Raw genomic sequence first — 22,313 nt, 5'->3', positions numbered from 1 at the left:
CGTGATTCAAAATTCACAGAGATAGCATAGACTGATCAACCAATAGGAGGTTATAATGACTGAAAGTCTGATTTTTCATCACATTTCCAAAAACATTAAGTTATTCTAAAAAACAAACAAGCGGAAATAGAAACCAAATAAACCCAGTGCCGTCGAGTCAATTCCGACTCATAGCGACACTATAGGACAGAGTAGAACTGCCCCATAGAGTTTCCAAGAAAGAAATTAATGTCTACTCTCTTTCTAAGCCATGTATTAACTTTGCAAGCATCTGTTCTTATGTATTAAAATTTCCTTATCCTTTCTACCAGATATTAGAGGTTGTTACAAAATATCTGTGAAAGTGCTTTGAAAAATGTTAAGTACAAGTATTATTGTGCTATTTTGACATAAGTTACAGAAGTTGAGAAAATGAGGCAAATAATCGCTGACTGTACTCACGGCTGCGGCATATCGACAGGGAACTTGCAGAAATTCAGGCCGGATTCAGAAGAGGATGTGGAGTCAGGGATATCATTGCTGATGTCAGATAGATCCATGATGAGAGCAGAGAATACCAGAAGAATGTTTACCTGTGTTTTATTGACTATGCAAAGGCATGCGATTGTGTGGATCATAACAAATTATGGATAACATTGCAAAAAATGGGAATTCTGGAACACTTAATTGTGCTCATGAGAAACCTTTACATAGATCAAGAGGCAGTTGTTCAGACAGAACAAGGGGGTATTGATTGGTTTAAAGTCAGGAAAGGTGTTCATCAGGGTTATATTCTTTCACCATACCTATTGAATCTGCATGCTGAGCAAATAGTCTGAGAAGCTGGACTATATGAAGAATGGAGCACCAGGATTGGAGGAAGACCCATTAATAACCTTCATTTTGCAGATGACACAACCTTGCTTGCTGAAAGTAAAGAGGATTTGAAGCACTTACTAATGAAGATCAAAGACCACAGCCTTCAGTATGGGTTGCACCTCAACACAAAGAAAACAAAAATTCTCACAACTGGACCAATGAGCAACATCATGATAAATGGAGAAAAGATTGAAGTTGTCAAGGATTTCATTTTACTTGGATCCACAATCAACACTTGTGGAAGCAGCAGTCAAGAAATCAAAAGACCCACTGCATTTGGCAAATCTGCTGCAAAGGACCTCTTCAAAGTGTTGAAAAGGAAAGATGTAACCTTGAAGACTAAGATCCGGCTGACCCAAGCCATGGTATTTTCAATCACATCATATGCATGTGAAAGCTGGACAATGAATAAGGAAGACAAAAGAAGAGTTGACGCCTTTGAATTGTGGTGTTGGTGAAGAATATTGAATATACCATGGACTGCCAAAAGAATGAATAAATCTGTCTTAGAAGAAGTACAACCAGAATGCTCTTTAGAAGCAAGGATGGTGAGACCATGTCTTACATACTTTGGACATGTCAGGAGGGATCAGTCCCTGGAGAAGGACATCATGCTTGGTAAAGTCCAGGGTCAGTAGAAAAGAGGAAGACCCTCAATGTGGTGGATTGACACAGTGTCTGCAACAATAGGCTCAAGCATAACAACAATTGTAAGGGTGGAGCAGGAGCATAAAAGGGTGCATAGGGTCGCTATGAGTCAGAATTGACTCGACGGCACCTAACGACAACAACAACAGAATGTACTAAGGGTGATAAATGTGTAGAGTTAATGATAGAAGAGTAGAAAATTGTGACATTAAGTATATCATTCAGACTTTTAAAATATTTTTCATATTAAATGTACTGTTTCTCATTCTTGGAATTCCTGTTTAAACCAGGCATTGCAACATTACTTTTGGGACATTTTTAATGTGAAGTATATTAAATAATACCTTGGTTCTACCTTTCTTAAGACATTAGAAGGAGATTTGTTCTCCCATATTGAAGATTCTCACTGAACATTTCTCTCAGGTAGGAGTTATAGAGGTATAATGCCTGACTCGCCTCTTGACAGAGGGTATGGCCTTTGGCATCAGTGTTCTTGGCACGATGCCTGTGAATTTGGTGACTGTTCTTTGCAGAGAGGCCTAGAAATATGCTGGCTACATAGAGGCCATTACTTAATGGAAAGAGGTTTTCTCCTGGAATTAATTAGTTGTTGAGCCCAGCAAAGGAAATTTATTCAGCAACAGCACTTTCACTTCCTTTTTAAGAGGAAAGAGAATTGAATAGATTAAGGTGAAAAACAGATCCCTGATACTAGAAATTTGGAGAAAGAGAACACATAAAGAACAAATTATTTTTTATAAGACACTCTTGAATGGAAAATTGCCCTAACAAATGGGTATTCAGTTTCCACTTTATCATTGCCCAAGATCAAAACACAGGACACAGGCTGTTTAAGAACACGGATTTGTTGGAAGTACAATCATGTATTGTCAAGTACTTTTTCATGCAAGATAAAAGGTGTAGCTGTGAGCTGCATATTAATTTCAATAGGGAAAAATATTTTGTCTGATCAAGGTCAAATAAAATTTAGAATACATTGTAGTAAGTGCTAATTTACCCATGACAGCATCAGCTATAATACGTGTGATAGGAATCGATAGCAAAGAATTGTTGGCTATGTTCTCTGATTAAATAGCCTGAGCTCAATTTCTTCTTGAAAAAATGCAAAGCAATATGGTTTTCTTCAGCCACAGAGCATGCTGTTCTGGGACGTTTTGCGTGATTTATGCAATTTGTATTTGGAAGAGCTCTTACAGCATCAAACCCCTAACCACCAGAGTGTAAAACTAAATTATCATTCCAGTGGGATAGAAGAGAACATTTTCAAACATTCACTGATGCTGTAGTCTAAAAGCTTTTTGTGGCTTGCCATATTCTACTTATTCCAATGCAGAACACTGATGTTAAATTAACATTTAATTATTATGACATTTTGACCACTTGTAACAGATAGATAAAAACTATGAACCAATCCATTATGTGCAAAACACACAAGCTATTTTCCAAAAGTAGATATTACACTTTCACTGACAAGAGTTGGTACTATAAGTCACAAACAAGAATGTTGTTCTCAATAGTATAATATAGGCCTTAGTTTTTATCATTTTTATTTTGAAAATAGTATAACTGCATTATTTCAGATTGTCATGGCTAAATGAAAAAAATATGAGCATAACATTTTTAAATTGATGTGGAGAGTAGATTTTGAGAAGCGGCCCAGGTTACCGCTCATCCTAAGTTTGTAAATGTTAGTTTATTATAGACAAGAACTCAGCAAAAGAGAAAAACATATGGTTATAAATATTTGGATAACAAATCTCTAAGCCATGGAGTTTCCCCAAGTGTTTCTCCATTGTCAACTAACTAAATGATGAATAAAATAATCACTTGACAGGCGGAATCCCTGGGTGGTGAGAGTGGTTAACATGCTCAACTACTAACCAGAGAGTTGGTGGTTCAAACCCACCCAGAGGTGCCTTAGAAAAAAGGCCTGATAATCTACTTCCAGAAAATCAGCCACTGATAAACTCTATGGAGGACAGTTTTGTTTTGACACACATGGGGTTGACATGAGTGGGAATAAACTCCACAGCAGCTGGTTCTACAGGAAAATAACCTGTTACAGAGTGCCTAACATATGGACCAAAATCCGTACAGTCATGTATCACTTAACATCCGTGATAGGTTCTGTGAAATAGAGTGTTGTGTGATTTGGATGTTGTGTGACCACCATATTACATACTTAAAAATTCATTGTCATCGCGTCGATTTTGACTCATAGCGACCCTGTAAGACAGAGTAGAAATGCCTTGTGCTTCCAAGGAGCGGCTGGTAGATTCGAACTGCCAACCTCTTGGTTAGCAGCCATAGCACTTACCAGCTGGGCCACCAGGGCTCCGTTATATACTTACAAAGGGATAACTGTTGTTTCACTTCCAAATCGATACTTTTCCTTTACCTCTTGCTGCTGCTATCACTAGCACTGGTTTGACATGTTTGGGAGCCATGTTTCACTTTATGGTAATATTTTTGAAAGAAAATTAAACAGGGAGATAGTGCTTTAACACTCAAGAGATGCAGGATACACAAGATTGGATTCTACTGCCTATGAGTCAAAGCATATACTATTACATGGTAAACTTTTAATTGTAAGTAGGGAAAGCTTACATTAAAATAATTATAAAAAGTACAGTATAGTATATACATAAGCCTGTAATATAGGCATTTATTATGACTACCAAGACATGTTTTATAGGCTATATATGTACTTTTTTTTTATATATGTACTGTACCATTATTTGCCTGACAGTGCAATCCCTTCGCATATAAGAGACGTGAGATACGCGTGTTGCATACAGAAGCTGCTGTGTTTGCTATTTCCAGTTATGTCTGCTTTCCCATTGTCTGATCGTGATTTCTGAAATATATTGTAACCCTAGGAGTCCTGATGGTGCAGTGGTTAAGAGCTCAGCTGTTAACCAAAATGTTGGCAGTTCGAATCTACCCGGATTGCCCCATAGAAAACCCTATGGGGCAATTCTACCATGATACCTAGGGTCTCTATTTGTTGGAACTGACTCAGCAGCAACTGGTACGGATGTATATGCAGTCAGACATAGTCTGAATGGATATTATGTGGCTTATGACTGTATTACCATACATTTAGTGGTGTAAAACAATGCAAGTTTATTATCTTAAACTTTTGGCAGGCTGAAGTCCAACATGGTTCTCACTGGACTAAGATCAAGGTGTCAGTAGAGCTTCATTCGTTCTGGAGGCTCTAAGGGAGACGATTTCCTTGCCTTTGCCTGCTTTTAGAGGCTGCCCACATTCCTTGGTTTATGATCCATTCCTGAAACAGTATCACTCTGACATAGTATGTGCCCAATATATATTTTTATTTAAAAAAAAATACTTCGTATGGAAACTGTAGTTAGATTTTTTTTTTTTTCCAGTGCATGATCGAGTTCTACCTTGGGTTTTAATTCTGAACTTTTAGACATGAAAGTTCTACATATAGGCAGAAGATATAGTCCCTAGGCAGTACAAGTGCTTAACATGTTCAGCTGCTAACTGAAATCTTGTAAGTTTGAGTCTACTCAGAGGTTCCATGAAAAAAAAAAAAAAGACTTGGCAATCTGCTTTCCAAAAATCAGCCAGTGAAAACTATATGGAGCATAGTTCTACTCTGACACAAATGGAGTCTCTGTGAGTCAGAATTCATTCAACAGCAACTGGTTTTTGTACACATATTACACTGTATGATTCTACTTATAATCCTTCCTTTGTTGTTTTAAGAGGTCAGGCGAAGAGAAGAGTGCAAGCTCGAGAGAGAGAGAGACCAGGCCTTGCCAGAACATCTATTTATATAATGCGTACAGGCCACACCCCCAAGGAAACTCTCTTTTTAACTGATTGGCTGATCACATCAGATTGCATTATGAAAAGTGACTACATTATATTACTTTGTGGGAGAGCAACCCATCCAGTGTCTTCCAAATGACTAAAAATCATAGCCTAGCCAAGTTCACACATAACATGAAACATCACAGGTAAGTAGCAATGGGGATGCTATTTTTTTAAGAGCAATAGTGGAGAAAGTTTGGGAGTACAAACAGCAATGCCTTTGTCCAGTGCTTGAGGCAGAAGGGAATCTCACGGGTTTGCAGTGAATATTTTTAACATTGTTCTTTGAAGCATTGCATCCCAGCCTTTGGCTGTCCTTTTAGCAAGATATTTTTTCTCCTTAAAACTGTTAAGGTAGGCTTCATTTTTTATATTACTAACATAAAGAGTAAATTAGAAAAGAATAGAAAGATGAGGAATTGAGGTGTTACGGATTAAAATGTGTGCCCAGAAAATGTGTGTCAACTTGGCTAAACCATGATCACCAGTATTGTGTGATTGTTTACCAGTTTATCATCTGATGTGATTTTCCAATGTGTTATAAATCCTATCTCTCTGATGTTAATGAGGTGGGATTAGGGGCAGTTGTGTTAATGAGGCAGGACTCAGTCTACAAGTTTAGATTGTGTTTTAAGCCAATCTCTTTTGAAATATAAGAGAGAGTATTGAGTAGAGAGACAGGAGGAAATCATACCACCAAGAAAGCACCATCAGGAGCAGAGCACATCCTTTGGACCTTGGGTCTCTGCACCTGAGAATCTCCTAGACCTGGGGAGGATTGATGACAAGGACATTCCCCAAGAGCTGGCAGACAGAGAAAGCCTTCCCCTGTAGCTGGCACCCTATCCTAGTCTGGGAGACAATAAATCTCTCTTTGTTAAAGCCATCCACTTGTGGTATTTCTATTATAGTAGCAGTAGGTGACTAAAATACAAGGAAAGTCAGAGAAGTGAAACTAGCCTAGACTGAACAGAAGACAATCACAAGTAAATGAGGATTGTGCATTTTTGTATAAATATATTTTAAAAATATAGGCACATTTTCCCTTATCCCCTATATCTAATCAATTAGCCAATTACATTATTATTTCTTCTAAATATGTGCGTATTCCTCCTTTGTTTCCTTCTTCTTCTCATTGTTATTGTTTAATGTAATACAAACTGCCCTTAATAAAACTGTACATTATTTATCTAATTTGCATTTACAGCTATTTTTTGCAGTAAAAAGTATATACAACAATGCATATACATATATATATACTTTTAATCTACTAAAGGCATTGTCATTTTTGTCGCAATACATTTGAATGTCAAAGGAATGAAATATGATCTTGACATTACTAATACAAATTGTATGCCCTTAAAATGAATCTAAGTGATAAACAGAATTACAGAGTGTTTGAAAACATAACTGCATGTAGATGATAAAAAGCTTTTTTGTTTCAACCATAATGAGATTCTTGTTTTTAGGTAATATGTAAAACACACATATACCAAATCTTGCAAATAACTTGCCAAAAGAAGTTCAATTTCCTGAAGATAGCATGTCCAAACCAAACCCATTGCTGTTGAGTCAATTCCAACTCATAGCGACCCTATAGGACTAGTAGAACTGCCCCAAAGAGTTTCCAAGGAGAAGCTGGTGGATTTGAACTGGCGACCTTTTGGTTAGCAGCTGTGCTCTTAACCACTACACAGCAGACTCTGTATTCTAACCTTATCATACTACGTTTACATGACCTCTCCCTCTCATGATTCTTATGCACAGGCTGAAAAAGTTTTATGAATTCTTTTGGAAAGTGCCTTTTAAATTTGCAGATCTATGAATTCATTTCCTTTATACTAATTCTAAGGTAGATAAACCACTCTCTATTTTTTTTTACTAAGCCGTCTTTGAACACCTGAGCTAAGTAAAAATGCTTACAGCAGTCACTAACCTAACACACACATTGTATATATTATAAACTATCTTTTATCTTATATCATTAGTCAGTGGACATAAAATCTCTTGTTTCTTTAAAATATATGGTAAACTTCAAGAAATTGAACACTAAAATTTCTTTGATTTCCATGCAATCCAAAGTATTGAAGGTTAAAGGGAACTATATATCTTTAGTAAGTTAGGGTTATAGCTGTTTTGTTATAGTTATTATATTTTTTAATTAAAAAAAAACTTCATGAGGTAAATATCAACATTCCTACAGCTATGAAATCTATCATTTTAAAGATAATTTTCAAAGGTGTAGAATGAAGGGAAATAGGTTTCAAACTCTAATTCCATGTTCCTTCTGCTAAAATGTATAGCTTCATAACTGGAAAGAAGTCTTTTCTCCAAACTGAAAAATTATCCAAATCTCAAGCTTCAAAGCTTCTTCATGGTTGATTACATAATTCTGAGGACCAATGCCCATTTCTTTGGTTATTATTATTATTATTATTATTATTATTATTATTATTATTATTATTATTATTATTATTATTTTCCTTTCTCTTAGGTCTCTGGGAGACTTAATTTAGTATTAGAGAATTTAGAATTTCATACCTGGTTTTACCTGGAGAAGAAAAAAGTTCACAGCAAAAAACATCTTCAGTCACTGTTTTAATCTTTTTAATTCCGTGAAAGAAAATCTTTGTGCTTTAGTTCTTCATTGCTTAAACAAACAAACAAAAAAATATGCCCTCAATAAGTATTTTTTTTAAGCTTTGATGGATTGAATGAATGAGTGATTTCTAATATTCCTACATGCATGCTATCAAGTGTATTCAATAAAAACCAGATATTTTTGCTGCCACAACTGTTGAAAGTGAAATTTTTAATTGACTCACATCTATAACAGAGTTCGGTGTTCTATCATCTTAAGAGATATAGATCTGCAGTTTCCTAAATATGTGAAATTGGCCAGCTGAGGAACCTACATTAAATCAAAATTTAATGTGTAAAAGTGAGGGAAAACATTACCTAAATTTGGTAATTATTTGTTAAATAATATGGTCAAAGTAACTGATACGTATTGGAGTTCAATAAGTTATTTTTTCTTCTTTCCTTCCTTTGAAAAGAACTAGAAAACCTCACTGCAAAACCCAAAACCCAAACCTGTTGCTGTTGAGTTGATTCCGACTCATAAAGACCCTGTAGGATAGAGTAGAACTGCCCCATAGGGTTTCCATGGAGTGGCTAGTAGATTCAAACTGGCAACCTTTTGGCTGGCAGCCGTAGAACTTAACCACTACACCACCAGGGCTCCATCATTAAGAGTCAAAAAAAAAAAAACTGGTTGCCATCAAGTCAATTCCTACTAGAGCCAAGAAAATCCTATGGAGCAGTTCTACTGTGGAACACATAGGCTGCCATGAATTGGAATCAACTCGAAGGTAACTAACAACAAAAGCTATTTTACAGTGAGAGAAACAGGCATAGAGAAAATTCATAGAAGGAAAAAATGTGAAAAGCATTTTAGACGTTAGTCTTGCCACTTTACATTCTCTGTCAATGTATCTTCGTATTTAAGCAACAAATTTCTTTTAATAAAAGTATAAATAATACTGATGCTATCGTTACCATAGAGTTGGTCCAACACATAGCCACCCACGTACTACAGAATGAAACACTGTCCAGTCCTGTGCCATCCTCACAATCATTGTTATGCTTGAGCCCAATGTTACGGCCACTGTGTCAACCCACCTCGTTCAGAATCTTCTGCTGATCCTCTACTTTACCAAGCATAGTGTCCTTCTCTGGGGACTGATCCCTCCTGATAACATGTCCAAATTAAGTCTCGCCATCTTGCTTTCAAGGAGCATTCTGGCTGTACTTCTTCCAAGACAGACTTGTTTGTTCTTCTGGCAGTTCATGGTATATTAAATATTCTTCACCAACACCATAATTCGAAGGTGTCAATTCTTCTTTAGCCTTCCTTATTAATTGTCCAGCTTTCCCACACAAAGTTATATATAAATATAAAATTGCAAATATATAATTCATTTTTTTGAAGTTTAACCACTGACTAAGGAGCCTGAGTGACACAAAGCTTAAGCGGTAGGCTGTTAACTGAAAGCTTGGCAGTTTGAACCCACCCGGTGACTCTTCAAAAGAAAGATCTGGCAATCTGCTCCCTTAAAGATTACAGCCTAGACAACCCTATGGGTCAATTCTGCTGTGCCACACAGAGAGATTTGACTTGACAGTACCAGAAACAACAACAGTCAATAATTACAGTCATTTACATTTAGACTCTTTCATTTACTCATAAAATGATAAATAAAAAAATAAGCAAATTATAACAATAATACTTAAAATTAAAATAAAAGAAAAGAAATAATTTAGTGCAATCAGGATGCTTGGCTTTCAGAAGCACTGATGGCATTACTAGTCATAAGGCATTGAGCAACCCCTTCAGGTATACGATCTTATGTAAAGAATTTGTAATAGAAGCATTTGTAAATTTCTTTCTGCTTATCGAAATTTTTATTACATCATGGGTCACAAAATCTTGTGCATATAGTTCAATAAAAAGAGCAAAAAACTTTAAGAACTAGGTGATGCCCAGCTACCACTACTGACTGTTCTAACCAAGGATCCAATAGATGGTCCTGAATAGAATGGGTGAAAAATGTAAAATAAAAATCAAATTCCTGAAAGAAGACCAGACTTACTGGGTCAGACTGGCTGAACCCCTGAGGCTATCACCCTGAGATACTCTCTGAACTTGGAACTCAAACCATTCCCAGAAGTCACTTTTCCTCTAAATGACAGGTTGGCCAGAAAATAAATAAATAATATCACCAGAGAGTACTGTGTTCCTCAAAATAATATTCTAGATAAAACCAAATGGTTAGATGACTGCCCTGACAGGGAACACAACAGAGAATCCCTGATGGAGCAGGAGAACAGTGGGAATCAGACTTCAAATTCTCATGAATAAGACCAGACAATAGTCTGACTGAGGCTAGAGGGACCCCAGTCAGAGGTCATGATCCTCAGACTGTTAGCGCAAGATTGGAACCACTCCCAAAGCCAACTCTTCAGACAAGAATTAGACTGGGCTAAAAAAAAAAAAAAAAAATTAAATGATACTGGTGAGGAGTGAGCTTCTTGGCTCAAGCAGATACATGAGAACATGTGGGCAGCTCCTGCCTGAAGGCCAGATGAGAAGACAGAGGAGGACAAGAGCTGGTTGAATGGACGTGGGGAACACAGTGTGGAGAGGAAGAGTGTGCTGTCTCATTACAGGAAGAGTAGCTAGGAGTACATGGCAAGGTGGGTATAAGTTTTTGTATGAGAGACTGACTTGACTTGTAAACTTTTACTTAAAGCTCAAAAAATTAAAAAAAAAAAAAAAAGGTTAACAACTACCCTAGACCAAGATTAGAGGGCTAGGGGGGACAGGGAGGCTAGATTAATGGAAACAACCACCAAAATGGAAATAACAAGAACGCTGATATATTGTGAAGAACATAGGCAATGTCACTGAACAATATGTATAGAAATTGTTAAATGAGGACCCAATTTCCTGTGTAAACTTTCACTAAAAATACAATAAAATATTAAAAATAAAAAGAGCAATAAACCTGATCTCAGCATAACTTAAGTACTAGTTCTTTTCATATCTAGGCCTTTAAACCTTAACAAAAGATGCAATTAAATTAAATAAGTGTTTGTTAAGACGTGTTTGGAAAAATGAGCTTAAGTATGCATAAAACAGTGTGTTTTCTTCAAGAGTAAATAACCTGATTCTTGGGAAAATATTTTGTTACTCTTCATCAATTTCCTCAACATACAGCTGAGCTATTCCTGGATGTCAGATATACCACTGACAATTATCTGACTATCTGAGACATTCCCTTGCCTTCAGTTATTCTCATACACAGCCACAATGTATGCTTTATTAGAATATTACCTATAAAGATATTCCCAATTCACGTTTAACTCATCATTATGCTAAATTGTGATAATCATGAGATCTTGAGTTGGATGTGCTAGATAATGTTTATACTGTACATGAAAATTAAAACGTCAGTGTTAAAGTAAAAAAAAAAAAAAAATCCCAGTTTAAAAAAGAAAAACAAATTCTGATTGAAACAATGAATAACAGATACTTACCCTGTGTAAACTGAATTTGTATAAGTTCATTAATTTTTCCAGGGAATTTTGTACTAAAATAAATATTAAATTTGAATGCCAGTATCAGCATAGTTAAAAAAAAAAAAAAGATACTTTATTGAAATATTACTGTCCCTAAACATAAACACAATATTTTTTTGGATTTTTTTTCTTACTTCTGCTTCTATAACTGGGATATAATTCTTAATTAAGTTTGCCAGTTAGTTGTGAGTGTATATTGTAGTATATATCGGTTAACTTTCTGATACACTGCCTCATGCACGTGTAGGCACAAACATAGAGATATACATGTACATGAAATATTTACCACAATTGCATGTAGAAATAATTCATCTCATAAAAGAAGTTTTTCTGCTTTCTAACATTTTCTGTTTTGAATTACATATGTAATTAGTATTTCCTGTAAATATCAGAGGTCATTAAAAAGGCAGAAAAGAAAACAAAGACCAAATGAATGTCAGAAGAGGCTCTGAAACTTGCTGTTGAATTTTGAGTAGCTAATGCAAATGGAAAAAAAAACGATGAAGTAAAAGAGCTAAACAGATTATTTCAAAAGGGCAGCTCAAAAACACAAAGTGAAGTCTTACAATGACACATGCAAGCCTGGAGTTAGAAAATCAAAAGGGAAAAATGTGCTCAGCATTTCTCAAGCTGAAAGGACTGAAGAAAATATTCAAGCCTCCAGTTGCAATACTGAAGGATTCTACAGGGAAAATACTAAACGACACGGGAAGCATCATAAGAAGATGGAAGGAATACACAGAGTCACTGTACCAAAAAGAATTGCTTGACATTCAACCATTTCAGGAGGTAACACATGATCAAGAACTGATGTTACTGAAGGCAGAGGTTAAAGCTGCACTGAAGACGTAGGCAAAAAACAAGGCTCCAGAAACTGCATATCAACTGAGATGTTTCAACAAGCACATTCAGCACTAGAAGTTCTCACTCACCTAGGCCAAGAAATTTGGAAGATAGCTACCTGCCCAACTGACTAGAAGAGATCCATATTTATGTCTATTCCAAAGAAAAGTAATCCAATCAAAGGCAGATATTATCAAACAATATCATAAATATCACATGCAAGATAATTTTGCTGAAGGTCATTCAAAAGGGGTTGTAGCAATACATCAACAGGGAACTGCCAGAAATTTAAGCCAAATTCAGAAGAGGACGTGGAACCAGGGATATCATTGCTGATCTCAGATGGATCCTGGCTGAAAGCAGAGAATACCAGAAAGATGTTTACCTGTGTCTTATTGACTCTGTGGATCATAACAGATTATGGATAACATTGCAAAGAATGGGAATTCCAGAACACTTAATTGTGCTCATGAGGAATTTGTACATAGATCAAAAGGCAGTTGTTCCAACAGAACAAAGGGATACTGCGTGGTATAAAGTCAGGAAATGTGTGCCTCAGGGTTATATATTTTCACCACATTTATTCAATCTGTATGCTGAGCAAATAATCTGAGAAGCTGGACTATATGAAGAACACAGCATCAGGATTAGAGAAGACTCATTAACAACCTTACTTGCTGAATGTGAAGAAGACTTGAAGCAGTTACTGATGAAGATCAAAGACCACAGCCTTCAGTATGTATAACACCTCAACATAAAGAAAACAAAAATACTTACAACTGGACCAATAAGCAACATCATGATAAACGGAGAGAAGACTGAAGTTGTCAAGGGTTTCATTTTACTTGACTCCAAAATCAACACCCATGGAAGCAGTGGTCAAGAAATCAAAGGACTCATTGAATGAGGCAAATCTGCTGCAAAAGACTTCCTTCAGGTGTCACAAATCAAAGATGTTACCTTGAAGGCTAAAATGCACTTGTTCCAAGCCATGGTGTTTTCAATCACCTCATATGCACATGAAAGCTGGACTATGAATAAAGAAGACCAAAGAACTGATATCTTTTAATTAGGGTGTTAGCAAGGAATATTGAATATACCATGGATTGCCAAAAGAACGAACAAATCTGTCTTGGAAGAAGTACAGCCAGAATGCTCCTTAGAAACAAGGATTGGGAGACTTCATCTCACATACTTTGAACATGTTATCAGGAGAGATAAGTCCCTGGAGAAGGACATCATGCTTGGTAAAGGAGAGGGTCAGTGAAAATGAGGGAGACCCTCAATGAGATGGATTGACACACTGGCTGCAAGAATGGACTCAAGCATAACAATGATTTTAAGAATAGTGCAGCACTGGGCAGTGTTTCCCTCCGTTCTACGTGAAGTCACTATGAGTTGGAACTGGCTGGCCAGCACCTGACAACACCACCGACATAAATATCAATGCTTGCAGAGACAACGGACTTTGCATAATATTTGACAAATATTTAAGATGAGGCCCTGCTTTGAAATAATATATATGTGTTCTTAACAGCAGAAAAAAATGACGAAATATTTTCAGATGTACTCTAAATTAAATGAAAAATATATTCGTAAGTGTAAAACTTAAAGAAATTCAGCAAAAATAAATTCTTGTTTGTTTTGATTATTTTTCAGATCATTTAATATTAGACACAAGTTTCACACAATTTCCAGATGTCCATTAAAAATGCAGTCAATTCTTGATTAACTAAATTAATATGGATGGTGAGTGTATGGCAGAAGTCATAGATATCCTGGAGTTATTTCTTTTAGAAAAAGGGCTTTGCAATCCTCTCTGAAAAGATAGAAGTTCTTACATAAATCTTTGGATATGACTGATTTGAACCCTCCAAAATATTTCTAAAATTGACTTTCCCTAAAGCTATTCTTTAGTATTTCCTTTAATAAGTTTTAGTGGAGACATTCCCAAATTATTTTGTTTCAATGTATATCAGAAACTTTGTGAAAATGTTATATCTTGCTTATATACCTCTGCTTTAAAAAGAGACCAGACTAATTAAAAATTTATAGCTTCAGGAGAAATATATACCTTGATGTTAAAGACCCCCTTCAAAACAAACAAACAAACAAAAGAAATAAGCAAGCAAACAAAAAAGCCAATATCCTATTGTTTGGAATGACAGTAGGAGTCTGCAAGGTTTAAAAAAAAAGGTTTAACCATCGGTTAATTACTGGGGACCAAATATGAATCTTCAAAACCATCCTTCTCCCCAAAATGCATGTTTGCTGTATTGTTAAAATATCTTCCTTCCATTTTCCCAGGTCTCAGATTAAATATAATTTTCATGGCTAGTTTCTAATGGAGGCTATTGGGGTTTATATGAAGAGGATAATATTGCAACAAGTCACTCTGGGCAGTTGCAACAATCCCTCTTTAAGGATTATTGATTGCTTTTATTTTCCATAGGCTATAAAACCTCTAATTTGACAACTCAAAATTAAAATGACCCTAAATTTTACCCATAATTCTGTATTTTGGCCTGAAAGTGTTGGAAAAGTCTCATAAAATTTTGACAAAACTCATTCCATGTCCCAAATATGGGAGACACATAGATCATAAAAATTTTATTCCTGAATCTCAGGAATTTAGATACTGGGGCAGAAAGAAACAGAAAAAAAAAAAAAATTATACAATCACCATGGCAGTATTCTAAGGGAGAGGCAAAAGGATACTACACTATTTATGACAGAAATGCCCCGTTCCCCAAATAAAATAACAGGAAAAAATCTGAGATCAGATTTTTTTTTTTTTTTTGAGATTTAAAGCATAATCACTCAATTTTAGAAATGTCATAAATACATGTAAAAAAAAATTTAAATATCAGAAATAGCTAAAGAAATTAATGAGCAAAGAAAATTAAGAAATACCACAGAATTCAGAAGCAAAATGCCAAGCTCTCTAATCCTGAATGAAAATAGTAGAGATATGTAGGATTAGCAGGGGGATATAAAATACAAATGTACTATAGAAATTAGATAAGTCAAGAAACTAGTTATGTGAAAATATCAACAAAAGATATAAAGGCAGCCTCCTTAAATGAAGTACCAAAAAAAAAAAAAAAATCAAGTGGATTATGACATAACTAAACAAAGATGAAAAAAAAAGCGTGTGTGGTAGATGTCAAGAATTCAGAAATATATTGCCTAAAATTTGCCCCCCTCATTTTAAAAAGGTAAACATTCATGTATATTTACTTTACATAAGAAATACTTGAATAATGGTCACAGTAGCTAGCAATTATTGAGGTCTTACAATGTGTCAGCAAAATTCATATATTTATTCATTTATTATTTACAATAATCCTCTGAAGAAGGTGCTATTTTCGTTAAGAACAAAGAAGGATTCTGAGCCAGACTAGATTTGAATTCTGGCTTTCCCACTTACTGGTTGTGTGACCTTGGGTATGTTGCCAAAACATTCATTCAGTTTCTTCCTCTCTATCTCTAATAAGGGTGTTATAAGAACAAATTATGGGGCAGTTCTGCTCTATCCTATAGGGTCGCTATGAGTTGGAATCGACTCGATGGCAGTGGGTTAAGAGTAAATTAAAAAAAAAAAAAACCCAGTACCGCCAAGGTTTTTTTTTTTTTTAATTTATTCTTAACCTTAAAAATACATAAATTGTCTCCAGTGAGGAGCAGCATACAGTAAGCCCTGTGAAAATACTAACTTGCTCGTATCATCACTATTATTATTATTTTCATTTTGCAGATGAGACTGAATCATAGAGTGGTTAACTAACCTGCTGAAGGTTACAGAGTTAGAAAATAGCAAGTACAACGAGTGAACATCTTTAGATTTTAGGGGAAAAAAAAAAAAGACAGGAAGAAGAAGCCAAATACTCTTTCTAAAAATAAATATCCATAATTGAGAGGGACATGGGGATAATAAATATAAAAAACAAGCAAGCAAAAAGGATGAACCTCTTCCTTAATATTAACAGCATTTTCAGGCCCCTGAAGACAGGTTAGAGGAATAAGATAGGAAAAATCCCAAACAGAAAGCCTTTTTTTTCACCCCCTCCATGAGTCAGAATCCTCTCAATGGCAACTAACAACGATGGATGTTCAGTACATGGTTTTTGGAGTCCTTCATACTTATACAAACGCAGCGACCAGCATGACCTTGTTCCAATCTAACTGGGAAAAATTTCTAAACTTCCCATGACACTTGAACAACATTGAGTTATGTCATGTATGTCAATCAAGGTTGTCTCAACTGGATGATATTGCCCATGTGTTTTAACTAAACCAATATACGGGTGATCCAAGTCAAGTTTACTCAATAAATCCTGAACTGAATTACCAGGATAAGAGATTTTTTGGTGCATTTTTTTTTTTTTTTTTAATTCAGGCAACAACACCCAAAATTGCCAGTTCAGTCTGAACTCCCTAGCTTGGCTGTAGTAATTGATAACAAGCTGGCTTTAGACTAGATTATGACTATGTAAAACAAGATCTACTGATCTTTTTTGGGATTTATTCATAGTTGTCTGAAACCAGAACTCTCATGAGTTTGGTTAAGACTAATACTGCAAATTTCCTAATCCTGCTGTAAAAAGTCCTGTTTAAAGCAGCCTTAATTAAATTGTGAATGAAACAGTTTGGACAGATTTAGTCTCACCCACTATTGGTCAAATTAATTGAAGTGTTCAACAGAGTGGCACATTCATATGCCAGAAGCCACCACAGTGTAGGCAAAAGAGTGAAAGGCTGAGAGTTTTCCTTAGGATCTTGCATCCCTAAGTATCTTGCTGGGTTTGCCAATCTGCAAGGATATGACTTTTTCTTTTTTTTACCCAGGGAAACCCTGGTGGCATAGTGGTTAAGTGCTACAGCTGCTAACCAAAGTGTTGGCACTTCGAATCCACCAGGCACTCCTTGGAGGCTCTATGGGGCAGTTCTGTTCTGTCCTAATGGTCACTATGAGTTGGAATTGACTCAACAACACTGGGTTTACTGGAAGCATTTCTTAAAGTTGTTTATTAGGCTGGTAACCTTGAGTCAGGAGCTAAAGTCTCCCCCTGGAAAACAGCTGGCTTATTTATGGGTTTCTGTAAGGTGGATTCCAAAATTTTGTGTTCTCAGCTGTGGCATCCACCTAAACTCATGGCATCTCTACCTCCGTCCCTAAGACTTGGGGGCAAGAGAAACTGACATAAATATTGATGATGCTATGATACCCATACTGCTTGCTGTGCCACGAGTAGTAAAGTCCATTGTCTCTGACCCAGAGTTTCATGTTTTTTTTTTTTTTTTGGCAAGCATCCATGAAACATTAGCTGTAAACAAGGTAAAATCTATTCTCCACGTGATACAAACAGGTAAGGCAGTCGGCTACTGTTACAGGTTATGTCCCCCTCAAAATACGTGTTGTAAATCCTAACCTCTATAGTTATAATCCCATTTGGGAATGGGTTGCCTTTGTTATGTTAATGAAGCAGGATGGGTGCAGAGTGTATCTTGAGTCAGTATCTTTTGAGATAAAAAAGAGATTAAACAAATGAGCAGAGAGAGAGATGGAATAAGATAGATGCCAAGACACGTGGAGATCTCCAAGGAATCAGGTAGCAGAAGATGAAGATACAAAGACCATCCTCTAGAGTCCACAGAGAGAGAAAGCCTTCTCCTCTATCCGGCAGGCTGAATTCGAACTTCTAGTCTCCTCAACTATGAGAAAATAAATTTCTGTCTGTTAAAGCCATCCACTTGTGGTATTTCTGTTAGAGCAGCACTAGGTAACTAAGACAGCTGTATCTGAAAGTTTGGAGGTAGCCTTTTGAGTCTACCCAGAGACCCTTTGGAGGAAAGGCCTGGGAATCTACTTTCAAAAAAAGCAGCCATTGGAAACCTTATGGAGCATAGTTCTACTCTTGACATACATGGTGTCGCCATGAGTTGGAATTGACTAGAAGGCAACTGTTTTTTGTCTGTTTGTTTGTTTTCAGGGTAAAATCAAATATCAGACCAGAAATATGTCTTTGGCACAGAGTTTAGTCAGGTTTTGTTAAAAGGTTGATTTTACCTTACTTACCAGCTGATGTTTCATGGATACTGGCCAAAAAAAAAAAAAAAAAAACAGAAGACTCCTGGGTCAGAGACAAAGGATTTTATTATTCATGGGACAATAAGCAGTATTTCTAAGCGATGTATTTCCCATCCTTAGTAGACAAACTTAAATAGATCGTAATTCAAAATCAATGTTGTGTAACTCAATTCTTTATGACCATTATTTATTTTTATCTTCTGATTCTGTCATTTAAACTTAGTGTTGTATTAACCTCTCCTACTTCCAAACAGGAAAACCTGGTGGCGTAGTGGTTAAGTGCTTTGGCTGCTAACCAAAGAGTGGGCAGTTTGAATCCACCAGGCGCTCCTTGGGAACTCTATGGGGCAGTTCTACTCTGTCCTATAGGGTCACTATGAGTCGGAATCAACTCAACGGCACTGGGTTTTTTGGTTTTGGACCTTCGAAAGTACTTCTGTCAAATGCCTTGCATTTTTGGTATTTTCACTTTGTATATTTTCATATTCATTTCGTTGGTGCATAGAGGTAATATTAACCATGTCTTAGAATATTTTTATTTTTGATATTAGTGCTTAACCAACACAGTTATGACAAATGTGTTATTCTCATTTATGTTTTGATTTTAGAATTTCTGTGTTTTATGCCTCTTTAATTCCTTTGTGTCATGAAGCCTTTCATATAGACCTCGTTTACTTTGTTTTTACATAGTGTGATTGAATTGAATATTTAATTTACCACAGTGTTGTATGGAATTCCCCCACATACATCCCCATGATCTTCTACTTTCTGTTTTTTTCACCCCTATTTTTTTATTTTAAGTCTCTAAGACAACTTCGGAAACCCTGTTAAGGTAGTGCTTAAGAGCTATAGCTGTTAACCAAAAGGTCAGCAGTTGGAATCCACCGGGTGCTCCTTGGAAACCTTATGGGGCAGTTCTACTCTGTCCCATCAGATCGTAATGAATTGGACTCAACTTGATGGCGACAAGTTTGGTTTTGGTTTTTTAAGGCAATTTCACTTCTGTTTTAAATATTCTGCAGGGTCTGATTTTTCTGTAGCCATATGTACACCTTGGCTTCCACCCACATTTGGTTTAAATCTCTCCTTACTGACAAATGCATTTTATAGTTTCTAGTGTGTTTTTTTTAGTGTGGGTATAGATCTTATGCATGTGTGTGTATGTTTAAAAACAGAATTTCTGTTTTGGGTTTTTCTCCCATTTTCTTTGTTTTTGAAATAAGAGTCACTGTTCTACTCAACATGTACTCAGAGCTCGTAACGAGAACAAAATGCTTAGTATGATTATAAAATGACTTTATTTTAAATTCCTATTTTGTGTATTTTGGAAGATTTGAGTCCTAAGATATCCTCTTTTTTTTCTTATGTCTTAGTTTCCTACAGCTACCATAACAAAATACCACAAAGTGGGTGGCTTTAAGGAACAAAAATTTATTTTCTCACAGTTCCAGAGATTAAAAGTCCAAACAGGTTCTTGGCCATGTGGATTCCTTTTGTGGGCCTCTCGTCTAGTTTCTGGTGTCTTCCAGCAATCCTTGATGTTTCTCCACTTATAGATGGGCCCTTACTGGTGTCTGCCTTACCTTTGTGTGCATCTCTCTGTCTATTCTGCTCTTATATAAGAGACCACACAGAGGTGATTAGGTTTAAGACCCATCCTACAGTGTGACCTCATTAGCATAAAAAGAAAACCTTTATTTCCAAACAGGATCATACTTATAGGTACACATTTTGGACTTCCACATTTCTTTTGAGGGGATACAATACAATCCATAACATCTTTTTTGCTTATAAATCCAAAAGGTATTTTCAAGAAGATGTTAAAAATTAAGAAAACTTATTTTTGTACTAGGATTAAGACTATTTATATGATACTATTTTAAACATATCATGTAAATAGTCTTAATCCTAATATAAAAACAAGTATTCATAATTATTAACGTCTTCTTGCAAATACATTGGAACCCTAGTGGTGCAGTGGTTAAGAGCTCGCTGCTAACCAAAATGGTTAGGAATACAAATTCACTGGCTGCTCCTTGGAAACCCTACGAAGCAGTTCTACCTCTGTCCTAGGTGGTCTCAATGAGTCGGAATCAAGTCAATGACACATAACAACATTTTAAATGTTAAAATCATTTTCAGCTGTCTTATAAAATATCAAAATTATTTACAATATCCTTGCCTTAATATCACTCAAAATATCAGAATTGAATATACAAATTACAAATTTTTGGCAATCAAATGAGCAGTGGGCTTCCTCAGCATTTAGTGATAGTTATTCTATTAAGAAGAGTTTCAAGTGTAGAAAGTAAATTGTAGGATTAGGTCACATTTGGAAGATTTAAGAAGCACACTGACAAAAAGCGTTTCAAAAAGTTTAAAAAGTTTCTAAGGTGGCTGTCTAGTTTCAAAAGCATGCATCAGTAAGCTTGTAGAATTCATGTCAGTTATTTCTATTCTAAAAGCATTATTTAAGTGTTGCTTCCGGGAAAGTGTTACAGCTTTTCTTTTTTTTTTTTTTTACAATTTTGTATGCCTAAAGAGAGATATAGATATTTCCCCAATCAAAAGAAGAGATTCGCATTTTTCATTTGAGAAACCCTAGTAATTGTGGATAACTGAATGCCAATGTATAAACTATAAATGGTCTTTGTCAGCTAATAATGTATACAGATGTGAGGCAATAGTGACACTACAAAAGAAAAAAAAATATTGCTTCTGTGTAGGCAAATGAGACAAGATTTCAGGAATGTGAATTTTGAATCTTGGGCGTTTCCTCTGAGCTGTAGTTCAAATTAAATTTAGCACTTTCATACTGGCTTGAAGCTCACAATGTCCCCTGTTGCTTTAGTACAAGATGACTTATGGAGTCTAATTTGAGTTTCTGCTACTTTAAATGGTGATGTGAGCTGTGAAAACATTTACTTCTAAAGGAGTCCATAACAATTAGCCCTGAAACGCTTCAACGACCAAGAGAAATGAAAAATACTGTTTAGTACTTAAATGGAAGGAATGTGTTTTTTGCCCTTTCTAAACCTCCATCTTCCCTTTAGTGACAAAAAAAAAAAAGATTGAAAACAGAGTAACGCAAACTCTGGCATAAGAATTTCCACATTTATTGTCTCCATTGACCACTTCTATGTGGAATTAAAAATATATAAAATCGAGCTTTAATTTACTGCATTATTTTTTCTTTTCTTAGCTTGTATTTATGTTAACTTTTTATAATGGGCATACATAAGTTTTTTTTGATACTTAGGTGCATTCTATTAACAGTTAGCTGTTTTTCAGTTAAGATCATTCATGAATGCCCTCTGACCTCCATTTCTCTGTATATAAAGGCCATCCTTTTCTTTCCATAATATATAAAATTACTATAATATGGTTTCCTAAGGGCCTGGGGCCTACTCAACCAAAAACCAAAGCTGTCACCATCAAGTCAATTCCTATTCATAGCAACCTTATAGGACAGAGTAGAGCTTTCCCATAATGTTTCCTAGGCTGAAATCTTTATGGAAACAGACCACCACTTCTTTCTCCCACAGAATGGCTAGTGTGTTCAAACCACCAACCTTTCAATTAGTAGCTGAGTGCTTAACTGCTGAGCTACCAGGACTCCTTTCACACCTGATAGAGCTTCCAGTTCCACACACGCAGACTAAACCCTGACAGGCTCCCTCTGTCCTATCTGGACTCTCTCAAACATTATTAACCCATCAATTTTAAGCTCCCACCATTTTCCTGCATTTTATTTTTATTAAATCTATCCTTACTTTGCTTTTTATTAGATCTGTCCTTATTGACCATATTTACTAGATTTTATACTTATTGCTGCCTTATATTTTACTGCCTAATTTCCTATGCT

The sequence above is a fragment of the Loxodonta africana genome, chromosome 17, assembly GCF_030014295.1.
Source record: "Loxodonta africana isolate mLoxAfr1 chromosome 17, mLoxAfr1.hap2, whole genome shotgun sequence".
Classification (NCBI taxonomy): Eukaryota; Metazoa; Chordata; class Mammalia; order Proboscidea; family Elephantidae; genus Loxodonta; species Loxodonta africana.
The sequence above is the reverse complement of the archived record's forward strand: the minus strand, read 5'-3'. Positions refer to the sequence as shown.